The following is a 12,548-nucleotide window of genomic DNA, read 5'->3' on the forward strand; positions in this document are numbered from 1 at the left end:
ATTTATCAACCCTTTTCAATGCTACCATAGTATAGATAAAATTCCTAAAAGAATGTATCAAACAAGCTGAGAAATATTATGACGAAACAGTCTCTTCATGGGCAAAGCAGAGCCCTCAGAGATTAACTAATAGGTACTTCCCATATAATTAGTGCTTACTTTATTAATGAGTCAAGATTTAAATAACCACACTCATTTCTATTCGGCACAGTATGCTGGACAGTTAAAGCATGTACTATATGAACTATTAACATATCTTTCTGAATTCTTTTATGGCCCTAATCTGTGTGTGTGTGTGTGTGTGTGTGTGTATAAAACTTTATAACACATTGATGTAATACATTTTTAAAGTATTTTTTATTTCTTAAGCCTCTGACTAGCTGACAACAATATGAAATTTGGTATAGGGAACATCTTTGACAACACCCATCTAGATTGTTGTCCACTTGTTTCATGTAAATATACTCAAAACCACATTTTAAAAAAATATAAATGAGAGCAAAGCTGTAAAATAATGTTAATGCCAGAAGTGAACATTACTAAGGAGGTAGGATTGTGTTTTTCGGTTTTCATCTCTCTCTTTAAGGAGAAAAATAGTCTAGTTGAAAATTACATAATTATGTTTCTTTTACCTAAGGCAAGTTCTGCCAGTGAACCATCATCAAAGGTTTGCATTTAAGCAGGAAACCAGCATTTCTGGCTGGAAAGAAAGACAGCATTATCTCTAGTTTGTTTACTTTAAGCTGTAACAGTAAAACTTTAGCACGAACATGGGAGTTTGTCTCTACATAGCTTAGGAAGAGAGACCAAGCAAGAGATGAAGTGAATATGTTAGATATGGGTGTGCATATCTTCATGCCTGGCGTAGAAGATTTAGTATACATCACTGAGCAAAGCTGTGAGATGTTATCTTAATGCCAATACATCAGCATGTTTTCCTTGGCTGAAAATTGACCATCCTTTCTGAATGCCAACTCAGTTATCAGAATAGGAGACCCAAAACTATCTCTCAGAGAGAGGGGCGGGGGAGAGAGAGAGCACATGATTGGTAAGAGAGGGTATGTTGGAATGCACTTTGTGCTGAACTATATGTAAGAGAGGTAGAATGCTGTTACAGTACAGTACTTTCCTTTGGGAATTTCCTGTGGAACAACATTGACCAGATAACTAACTAAATAGATATTAGTGAGAGAGAGAGAATCCAAGGGATATTTATCCTCAACTTAAACAGGTCCAATAATATTTGGAAGAGTTAATCATATTACTGTATGTATAACTACTGCAATCAACAGGTTAAACCCTTGTTACTGGAGCCATCTGGAAAATAAATTCTCTCTCAAAGAAATTGCTGCTCCACTCTGCATGCTGTTACAAGTTAAGCTTGTATAAAGCAAAGGGTGAAGAGACTTGAAAGATTATCTTGCCGTGCAAATTTGAAATACACATGATTTCATCACAGGCACTTTCTATAAGTAAAACATATAGAACAGTGATTCTCAAACTTTTTTACTGGTGATCCCTTTCACATAGCAAGCCTCTGAATGTTCCCCCCGCTCCTATCAATTACAATGCTTTTTTAGATATTTAACACCACTATAAATGCTGGATGCAAAGTGGGGTTTGGGGTGGAGGCTGACAGCTCGCGACTCCCCATGTAAGAGCCTTGTGACCCCCTGAGGGGTCCCAACCCCCAGTTTGAGAGCCCCTGATATGGAAGCTTATAGAAGTTAAATATTACTAGACATTCCCAAATAATTTACCTTTGTATTGTTAGTACAGTTCTGTCTTCATGTGTATTGAGGTTGATGTTGATGGGAAAAGTCACATTAACTTCAAAGGGCTTTGGAGCAAGCCCTCTATGTAAATTGCATAGGTCTATAAGGAAGGTTGGCCAGCAGAATGTTTTGCCAGGTTTATAACCCACTTGAAAACTGGGTTCTAGAATTAAACCCCAGAAATCATAGAATGTCAGGAGGTCAGCTAGTCCAACCCCCTGCTCAAAGCAGGACCAGTCCCCAGGCAGATTTTTGCCCCAAATCCCTAAATGGCCCCCCTCAAGGATTGAACTCACAACCCTAGGTGCAGCAGGCCAATACTCAAACCACTGAGTTATCCGTCCCCTCTTCTGAGTTCTGTTTAGGTTTGGCAAAAAGTGAGAGATGGATTTGTGTTCCTTTTCAAAATGTTAATTCCCTAGTTCGTAGAAGCAGAGCAAGCATTATCTTCCAACATGAATCTTTGGTGACAGGCTTCCTTTTAGTTAGAAAGACTTTGTTATATTTCCTTTGAAAAACAATAGTTGAAATGAAGGGAAAGGGAGTATAACTAACATTAATAGGATGAAATTAAGAAAGGGAAAACATGTTGAATATCAGGAAAAACATCCTGACAGTGAGATCTATTAGACAACTGAATAGTCTCTCGAAGGAAGTGCAGGAAGCCACATTGCTTGAGACATTTTAACACTACACTGGACAAAGCACAAGAAAATATATCATAGGAACTAATCTGGCATAGACAAAGGAAAAAGGCTAGCTGGCCCAACAGACCCTTTCTGTCTCTGATTTCTAGAGAAGTTAAAAAGTAGCAGAGGCTTAGCGAAGCCTTAAAACACCACCAGATCTTCAAACCCTTCTGAAGCAGTTTAACCAGGTGCTCTGTTCTGGTATGTAGACAGATGTGATATGGATTCTATTGAATATGTACAGTTTTTAGGCACTGACACTCACACCAGTAGATTCTAGACCAAAATGTAAAGCTGACAAGGCAAATTCCCTGAGATAATAAATCAAACTGTAAAGACAAATTTGGGAAATTTAATCCCTGTAACCAGGGCCGGCTCCAGCTTTTTTGCCGCCCCAAGCGGCGAAGAAAAAAAAATCGATTGAGCTGTCGCTGAATTGCTGCCAAAGAGGAAGCGAGGGACCCACCGCCAAATTGTCGCCTAAGACCCGGACGTGCTGCTCCAACAACGGATGGACTGTCGCCCCTTTCTATTGGCCGCCCCAGGCACCTGCTTCCTTCGCTGGTGCCTGGAGCCGGCCCAGCCTGTAACTTTGAAAATGACCTTAATGTGGCTATAACTCAAAAGAATATCGGAGCCACCAATCCCTACCTGTACAGCTCATTTGGGGCTAACAGACCATGTCCCCACTGCCTGTGGTCGTGTTTAAAACCTAACTGTGGGAGAGAATGGGCCAAATTCTGATCCACCAGCATAAATGGTGAGATCAGAATTTGCCCAGGGCATCTACTGCATAAACATACTTATCTGGTTATTAATGCTGTAGTTACCAAAATGTAATGTGCATGCATTGATCTGGCACTAACGAATCCATTGCAATTCTTCAGACAATTATAGCTCGGTGCTAGAGTCTCAGTTTTACTGGGACATTTGCTTGAAGTTCACAGTTGGCTGGCTTTTTTTTTTTTTTTTAATTGGTTGACGGAGTGCTCTGTGTGCATTTGATGGGTGGATGTGTGCGATAAATCCTATTAAATATGAGGTGGATTCCTTACTTTAAGAAACCTCCCATAAAATTATGCCATTAAAATATTATTTTCATTAACATAAAATATGCATTTTGAGAAACATCTTTTTCCTCCCGACTTACAATAGTTAAGGGCTCTTTGAAGACCATCGTGATGTATTTTATTTTTCATCAACAAACTGTTCCTTGCATCTTTTAAATACCATTTGCCAGAAATAAAGCATATGTTTAGCACTCAGGAAACGCTTTAGAGGATTAAAAATCACAGTGTGAAGAGGAAAATGATATCCTAAACCTCCCCTGCACTCAGACAAGCAGACAGCCACATCATGTGTAGCTGAATCAGACTTTAGGAACTGCTTGCACAAACTATGGAAATGTCTGGCAAGATAAAATGTACCCTGAGCTGGAAGAAAATGAGTCAGTGGTCACATGATGTTCCATGGCCAGAACTTTAAAACAAACTTTCAGAAACTCATTCAACATATGTTGATGAACACACAGATGAAAGCGTGTATTGTACAGATGGGAATTCCAGTGTCTTGCTCAGGGACTTTAGAACTTATGAAAGAAAGCATTTATAGTGTAATTTGTAGGACAAACACCAAAAAAATCACCTTCTTCAGACTGGTATAGTAGTTATGAAAGCCTTGTTTTCCTGAACATACTGAAGTATTCACACGTACACATATGGTATTCGAGCTTAACTCATCTGTCCCTTGGTGCATTCTTCATCACTGAAAGAGAAAAACAAAGCAGAAGAAAATGGAAAAGGCTGCTGCTGAAAGAAAAGCCCCATTTTATTCAGTCTTATGCATGAAAAAGAAAAGAATGATCAAGATCTTTCTCCAGGTTAGTTCTCGCATGCCTTGTGGATTTGAACTCCACTAGGAACGTTTTACTGAGTTTTACAGACTACAGAATCATTGGGTATTTAAAAAAAAAAATACATCCAAAGGATGGAAGAAAGTAATTTCTCTTTTCAAACTGGCTGTTTTTTTTGTTTGTTTGTTAAAGTTGTTATAGAAAACTTTGCTTTGGCTCAACTGGATGATTAAACAATGTGACGTAATATCCAAATTAGAATGCCCAAAGATATAGGATAAGGATTTTGAAGAGGCCTAAGAAAGTAAGGTGCCATCGTCCACTGACTTTCAGTGAGATGTGGACATTTTACCCCCCCTCAACCCTTTGAAAATCCCAACCTTAAAGATGTGCAAAATTTGGTGCATTTTGTTCGCAGGTATTCATGCAAATGTTTGTTTATTTTGGTTTGGATGGGTTTGCACCTCTCAAGTGTTACATTTGGGGTATCAAAAAAAATCTCAAAACAATAACAGTTTTACCCCAAACCACCTATTTGTAGCTCAAAATTTTTTTTCCTGATGAGTCTAAAATAGATCTCACTTTGCTCTAAACTCAGCCTATGTTTACTTTAAACTTGGAGTGGGTTTGCTCAAAGCTCAGACCAAATTCACCGAAGGATTTGCAAATCTTTTGGCAAACTTAGTCCAAAGTTTGAATTTGTAACAAAACCCACTAGCAGGTAAGGAGGCGAGAATATCAGGGGACCTGTCGACGTTTACAGAGTGTTCCTTTAGAAGGGTACATATCACAGTTGAGACTTTACGGGCCATATTTTCAACTGGCTTCAAACCAGCCTCCACATTTTTTTTGCATATAACACCATATTTGAATGCAGACACAGGCATATGTGAGCACCACTTGATTTGTTAAATGCACAAATGTCCACACCACAGTGGAGATAGAGACAAACTCTCAGATATGGTTTTTGAGCACACAAACAGGTGAGGCATGGAACATTTCAGGTTCAGGGGCCCTGAAAATGTTGCATTATCTATTTTAAACAAAGACCTGTGATGGAGAACAATTTAAAAAACCTTGCTGCTATGCTTATGAAATATTTTAGCCATATAGATGTATTGCAATACATATCTCCTGATCCTCAGCTAGTCTAAGGGTATGTGTACACTAAAGCTGGAAGAGTGACTAAGGTAGTCCACTAGAAATAGATGCATAACCACAGTGGCGCAAGCAGAGGGAGAAGATAGCGGCCCCAAACATGGTTCCATCTGAGATCATAGGTACTGCAAAAAAAAAAAAAAGTGTGCTCTTAACTCAGGTTACCTAACCCATGTTAGCTAACTCAGGTTGGAATAGCAGTGAAGACATGGCAACTCGGTTTTTAACTCAGACTTGAGTTAAAGCCTACAGGGGAGGCTGAGTGTAGCTAACCCAAGTTAGGAATGCACTTTTTTTGCAATGTAGACATACCCTAAGGCCCTGTTATGCTATGCTCTGCTCTGGCAGTATAAATAGGCTGTAGTGCTACTGAGAATGAGGGCCACAGAATTTAATATTACAGTTAAGGTTCTTTTGTTTAGCAACTATTATCCCACCTCTTCCAAGTAACATCACAAGAGGAACATATGCACCCTTTAACTCCTGTTGTGAGTTTATTAGTTGACATGTGCATGTATTTTTAAAACATTTGAGTAGCTTTAGTTTTAAAATCAGCAATACATTTTATATTGGGCAAACTTCAAATTGAAATAAGGGGAGTTACATCAGAGATGAACTTGGCCTATTCTTAAAATTATTAATCTTGGTCAATCTGCTGAAGTTTGTTCTTAGTCCTTGTTCAGGCAAAACTCTCATTGATTTATAGAACTGAGTAAAATAATAATTAATAATAATGAGGATCTCCTTGTGCTGTGTCTGATTAAAATGGTATTAACTTTTATTTTTTGACCCGTTGCTAATTGACCACAGTTGCAATGTGAGATTTCTTGGCTGGTTGCATAGATATTAATGTGTTGGGGTTTATAATTATATTGTAAATTACTTTTGCTGTAACATCCAGCCTATGCACTGGAATATTTGAAGACTGCGGTTTTCAATGAGGTGCAGCTGTTCTTACAAGGATATGATTTTCATTGCTATCACTTTTCTGTCGGGTGCTCTGTCTGTAATAAGATTCTCCTGCAACTTCCCAGGCTGTTAACAATATGCTGAGGTCTAAAGAGTCAGCCTAGCACTTTGATCCAAGATGCATATTTTGATCTGTTTGTCAATGATATCAAGAAAGAGAAAATAAATCTACAGTACTACAGTCTGCTTTGACACTAGCATCCTGTCAGTAGATTTGGACTGGCTGAGAGGACTTCAGATAAATGCCACGAGAGCCCCCAAAACCTGCCTAGCCACATTTCTCTTTTTGTCCTTATGTGTGTGTTTGAGGGGCAGTGATATAGTAGTAGATAATGCTAGGTGGTTTGAGATAAGCAGTTCCAACAAATCAGCGTGCTTGGCATGGTGATCGGATGAACATTTCATGGAGCCCTTTTATAATTGCTTGCTATCGAGCAGAAAGTACAGAAGGGAATTATCGAACAATTCATCTTTGCAAATGTTAGACTCTCCCCACACAGGCCCTGATTCAGCAGGTTACTTAAGCACATGCCTAACTTTAAGCAAGTGAGTAGTCCTATTCCCTCTGATGGGACCAATCCCATGCTTAAGTACTTTGCTGAACTGGGGCCTCAACGGGTGCATCTGCACAGCATTTGGGAGTGAGCCTCTCAGCCCGATATCCTGGGGCTAGTGTGGCTCATGCTAGTGCTCTCAAAATAGCTGTATAGAGAGCACTTTGAGGTTGCGATTTGGGCTGGAGCTCTGAAGCCAAATGAGAGGGGTGGGATTGGGAGCCCATGCTCCAGACCAAGCCACAACTTCAAAGCACTGTCTATACAGTTATTTTTAGAACATTAGTCCTTCTCACCCCAATCTATCAGCCCAGGCTAGGAGGCTTGTTCCAAAATGTTGAGTACACAAACCCAGTTTGGGTGTCAAACTCAATCCTTGCACTTGAGTTTGCAGAGGCATGGAGCCTAATCCAAAGTCTGTTGACATTAATGGAAAGACTCTCCATAGACATCAGTAGGCTTTGAATCAAGTCCTGAGAGCAGTACAGAAGCAACATGCTCAGCTTGGGAGGAGGGGTTTCACATGGCACACACCAATCCGTATAATTGTCTCAGGGGTCAATGGTGTCAGTCATCAGAGGATGTTATATTCAGGTGGCCTTAGGCATATCTTGTGCTTGTCACAACACAGAGTCAGGAGACTGCAGTTCTATTCCTGGTTCTGCTAAAGATTTTTTTGGATTTACTCAATGATTTTTGTATCCTTTGCTTTTTTTTTCCTTTGGGGAAGGGGTGGGGAGGAAGTAGTCGTAATATGTTTTAAATGGTATTGTTTAGAAACTGGCATTATTTCTAATGTGTGAAAATATGGTTAGATGTATTGGGCTAAATTTTCCAAATTCCCTTTAAAAATGTGTGCATAAAATGTACCACTTTTGTCTGCATATGCAAAACTCCACAGATGTGTACAATCTGCTGTTTACATTGCACTTTCCTGAAAGTGACTTTGCAAAATTGGTACATTTGTATTTCTTTAAAAAAATCCAACCTTAGTTTAAAAAGGGGAGTGGGGGGAAAGCAGCTCTCAGAGGATGCATTACGTTTTAAGAGCACCCCTGCAAGATACTGGCTTTTATTTTATAACTATACCCTTAGAATACTAAGATTTACACCCCTCATTAATGTAATTTATAAGACAAGATGACAAGAATTTTAAAAGGTCTGTAGCCCATCCAGTCAGTAACATCCAGGCAGTTCAGGTTTGACCAGCCTGATCTTGTCAAGTCAAGAAAACAAAAATCAATCAATAAATAGCAGGAGTGAGAGTACTTAAAATGAAAAAGAGAGAGTTCATTTCCTGGTAAGGGAGAGGGGCCAGGCAAGCAGCTGCCATTTTGCATTGCAGAGAAAATACCACTAGGAAGTGAATTCTTGGTATTATTTCCTATTGAAACACTCTGAGAATTCTCCCTCTTGGTCTTTTATGGTAGATTGATGAGAAGCATGATAGGAAATGCTTGGAAATGGCTTGTTCAGAGACAGATCCAGGTCAAAGCAAGCCTGACCCTGATATGAGCCCAAGAGTCACATTTCCATCTTGCTACCGCCAATAATAACCCACACAGGTATTAACTTTCATTTTTAAGTGACCTTCTATGCTTAGAGCTACTACTTAGAATAAAATTAGTCAACATAATCACACATTTTCCACTTTTTTACTGAGAAGGCAAAATATCAAAAGCATAAGCCTAAACTAAAGGAAGGAAAGTTGTTTGCCAGTCTGAGCAAGAGACTGGAGCGTCAGCGTTCTGGATTTCTTTCCTGGCTCTGCCATTGACTTTCTGGGTGGCCTTGAGCATGAACTGACAGACACACTTTTAAAAATTGGTCTCTAATTTGAGTATTTTAGAAAGCTAGTGCCTGATTCTCGGAGCATCCATAGTTCCCAATAACATCATTAAGTTTTCAAATGAGTCCATTAATTTTGGTTAGCTTAGTTTTTGGGGACCCAGTTGGAGACAACTAAAGTGGATTTTCAAAAGTACTTGGTATTGGCCTAACTCTCCTCCCACTGAATTTCACCATTGACATAATTAGGAGCAGAGTCAACGACCAATCCTGAGGACCTTTGAAAATCCCAACTTTACCGTGAAGGACCAGATTTTCCGCGTTACATAATACAACAGGATTGTCAATAAAATGAACGCCCAAAACTCAGGGAGGCGGGGGTTGTGCACACATCCCTCCCTGCCTCTTTCTCCTCTTTTTGCCTTTTCCTTCCTTTTCACACAAGGATAAAGTGAAGAAAATAGGGAATGGTGGGGGTGTGTGTTTAAAAAAAAATGAAACCTCAGTATTTCACATTTTGGTTTGCCATCAAAAAACATTTGATAAAAATGAAAGATTTCCTCAAAAAAATTATTTAAGTGAAACACTATTCTTCATTTTAAACATTTTGATGAAACTATTTTGACCAGTTCTACTGTCTACTGTGAATGTTTTCTGTTGTCCTCTAAAGGATAGAGTGACACCTGCTCAACTATTTGCTGTCATCTCTCCAGCTAGTGGCTAGCCCACAAAGACTATATAAACCACATTACTGCTGAGAGGTAAAAAAGATTCTCCTTTTGCAGAAGCAGCAAACATGGTTTGGGAGCTAAACCACTAGTTCAAGTTCTAGTCCTTGTGCTATACATGTGCTTAGGCTAACAGACATGATATATGTATATTAATGTGGCTGATGACATGAGCGAGTTATTTTCATATTCCTTTATCATTCACTATTCCCAGCCAACAAAGCTTTTGTTTGTACCAATGTTTATTAAGCAAAAGCTTATTTAGAGCCTATATTGAAATTTGTTCAACCAACAAGTAAATCCTTTTAGTAACCAAACAAATTTAGCTTCAGATGAAAGCAGAAGTAGTTTATAAAGAGGTCAGGTCATTCAATCAGTGGACAGAAACAATCCCATGCGACAAAGGTTATGTCCAAGCTTTGAGCCGGTGATATGATTCCAAGCTCGAGGAGACACACCTGTGCTAGCTCTCATCAAGCTAGTATCCTAAAGTTAGAATGTAGCTGGGGCAACGTGAGCAGTGGGAGGCCCCTCAGTATGTGCCTGTTTGAGACCATTGGCATGTACAAGTGGTGGCTAGCACCTCCCACTGCTTGCGCTGTCACAGCTAGCGCACTAGCTCAATGAGAGCTAACATGGGTATGTCTCTTCATGCTGGGAATCACATGCCCACCTTGAAGTGTAGACATACCCTTGGGTAATCGGTGACACAGCTCAAATAGCAAATTCCTAATATCACATCGAGTGACAGAATACGCAGTATGAACAGCAGTTCTGCAAACAGAAGAAGAAAGGACTACATTTGTTAACTACCTTGTTTGCGATGAATAATAGTTTGACTAGCCCTTCTAGGGATTCATTAGAATGCTAGAAAACCAGACTATACAGGTGGAAGGTTGAGCGTAAGTAATACTACCCCATGGCACTTCTTCATCACTATTCATCCATGGTCTCTAAGGGCTGGACCTTGAACACAAAATGTGAGCAATATTCTAAGACACTGGGACGCACCTGAGAGTCTGGTCTGACTAATCACTAATTTCTGAATCATTCTGACTGCGTAGGTACTTAATCACTGCCACGGTGTTGCATGTGTCCACAGTGTGAAGTGGCAAACAGGCTGAGGAAGAATCAAGGTGGGGAAGGAGAAGTAGTAGAGGAGAGAGCTGTGAATATAATGCAGGGGTAAAAGGGCAAGGAATGCAGAGCAGTATAATCAAGGGCAAGATACAGTAAGGAATAATGGGAAGAACCATTTTCACTATTTAGACATGTTGCTGGATTCTAAATGAACTGTCAGCACTTGGGTGAAAAAACCTAGATTTCATTGTGGGCAGCATACTGAAAACCTCTGGTCAGCATGCGACAGAGGTCAAGACAGGAACTAAGATGTTACTTTTTTTTTGAAAATACAAGCTAAGAGAGAAAATAATGCAGCAAATATCATAGTTCCATTATATGAGTCAATGGTGAGCCTTCAACCAAACACTCTGATCAGTTCTGGTGACTGCCTGTCCAAGAATATAGGAGAACTAGAAAGGGTCGAGAGGTAGGCAACACAAATGGATAGATCCACAGAACAGCTTTCAAAGAAGGAGAAATTTTAAAATGGGATGAATTAAGAGGCAACACAAGAGAGAGATGTAAAATAATGAATGGCACAGAGATGGTGAAATCAGGCACTCCTATTTATCCTTTTTTTCATAATACAAGAGTAGGAGGCCATGGAGTAGACACTGAAAGGCAACAAATTTAAAATTGATAGAAGAAAATACTTTTTCCACACAATGCTTAATTAACCTATGGAACGTCCTGACGTAAAATATTACTGAGTATGATAATTATTGTTCTTCCTAATCCAACCACTAACTTCTTGAGGCTGGAAGGAAACTTTCCCCAGAGAGATATCACTGCACACTTGTCCATTATGGGGAGGTTTATGTCTTTCTCTGAAGTACCTAGAACTGCTCACTTTCATAGACTGTCTGAGGAATCAGGTCTCTGAGGCAGTCCTGCAATTCCGAGATTCCTATGACCTTATAAAAGTTCTTACCTGGATCAGGATTCTCATTTTCACACAAACTTTCCTTATCCTTGTGCTGTATCAGTCTCCTCTTTCACAACAAGGAGATGATACACTTATGACACTGAGGGGGCATTATTCTGTCGTCTTTGGGTGGCACTGTAACCCAGAGTATCAAGCCACTAGACACTTTCACTTTCTTGTCATTCATTTCAACTGTGTGACTGTGTATGTATTTGCTGACTACACCTCTGTTAATAGTAACATAGGCTGGGTATTGCAGCTACAGTCCAAGCTCTTTACAATCCTCCTGTCCTTCAGGGTGAATTCCATTGAATAAAAATTATTATTATAAACTTGTTTATGGTAGGAACCCCAACCAAAATCAGGACTACATTGTGCTAGGTGCTGCACAGAGTGGTAAATAATCCCTGCTCTGAAGACCTTACCATCTAAATAGATATAAGATGAGGGGAGACTTGATAATAGTCTTCATATGTTGAGGGTTGTTATAAAAAGAATGGTGATCAATCCTTCTCTATGTCCACTGAAGGTAGTACAAGAAGTAATGAGCTTAATCTGCAGCAAGGGAGATTTAGATTAGCTATTAGGAAAACTTTCCAACTATATAAATTTTAGTTAAGCTCTGAAAAAAGCTTCCAAGGGAGGTTGTGGGATCCCCATCAAAGAAGGTTTTTTAAGAACAAATTGGATAACACCTGTCAGGAATGGTCTAAGTTCACTCAGTGCAGGGGGCTGAACTCAATGACTTTTTGAGGTCCCTTCCTGTCCTACATTTCTGTGATTCTATGAGACAGAGTTATAACGGAGTTCCTGTTATAAACAACCCCCACCCCTCACCCCCCCACACAAAAACCCCCTTCTACTTGCAAGAGAGGAGGGATTTTTTAAAAGGACACATCTGTACTGAAACACCTGCACTAAATAACTTTGTATCCATCCACTATGAAATTTTTCAGAGCCCAAATCTCATCCAAAATGCCACGTTCTC

At 39.6% G+C, this 12,548-nt stretch overlaps 2 long non-coding RNA genes across 2 annotated transcripts in view; one reads left to right on the top strand and one right to left on the bottom strand.

Annotated features, from left to right (window-relative positions):
* Positions 1 to 12,548, bottom strand: part of LOC101946217 (uncharacterized) — a 37,456-nt gene that overhangs the window by 13,563 nt on the left and 11,345 nt on the right. The window contains exon 2 of the long non-coding RNA XR_006175620.2: positions 4,109 to 4,228. This is a non-coding gene — a long non-coding RNA (uncharacterized LOC101946217). The remainder of the gene's footprint in view (positions 1 to 4,108; positions 4,229 to 12,548) is intronic.
* The window catches only part of LOC135982521 (uncharacterized), an 81,340-nt gene continuing 72,630 nt past the window's right edge, over positions 3,839 to 12,548 (top strand). The window contains exon 1 of the long non-coding RNA XR_010599920.1: positions 3,839 to 4,343. This is a non-coding gene — a long non-coding RNA (uncharacterized LOC135982521). The remainder of the gene's footprint in view (positions 4,344 to 12,548) is intronic.

This window comes from Chrysemys picta, chromosome 3 (genome assembly GCF_011386835.1).
Source record: "Chrysemys picta bellii isolate R12L10 chromosome 3, ASM1138683v2, whole genome shotgun sequence".
Taxonomy (NCBI): domain Eukaryota; kingdom Metazoa; phylum Chordata; order Testudines; family Emydidae; genus Chrysemys; species Chrysemys picta.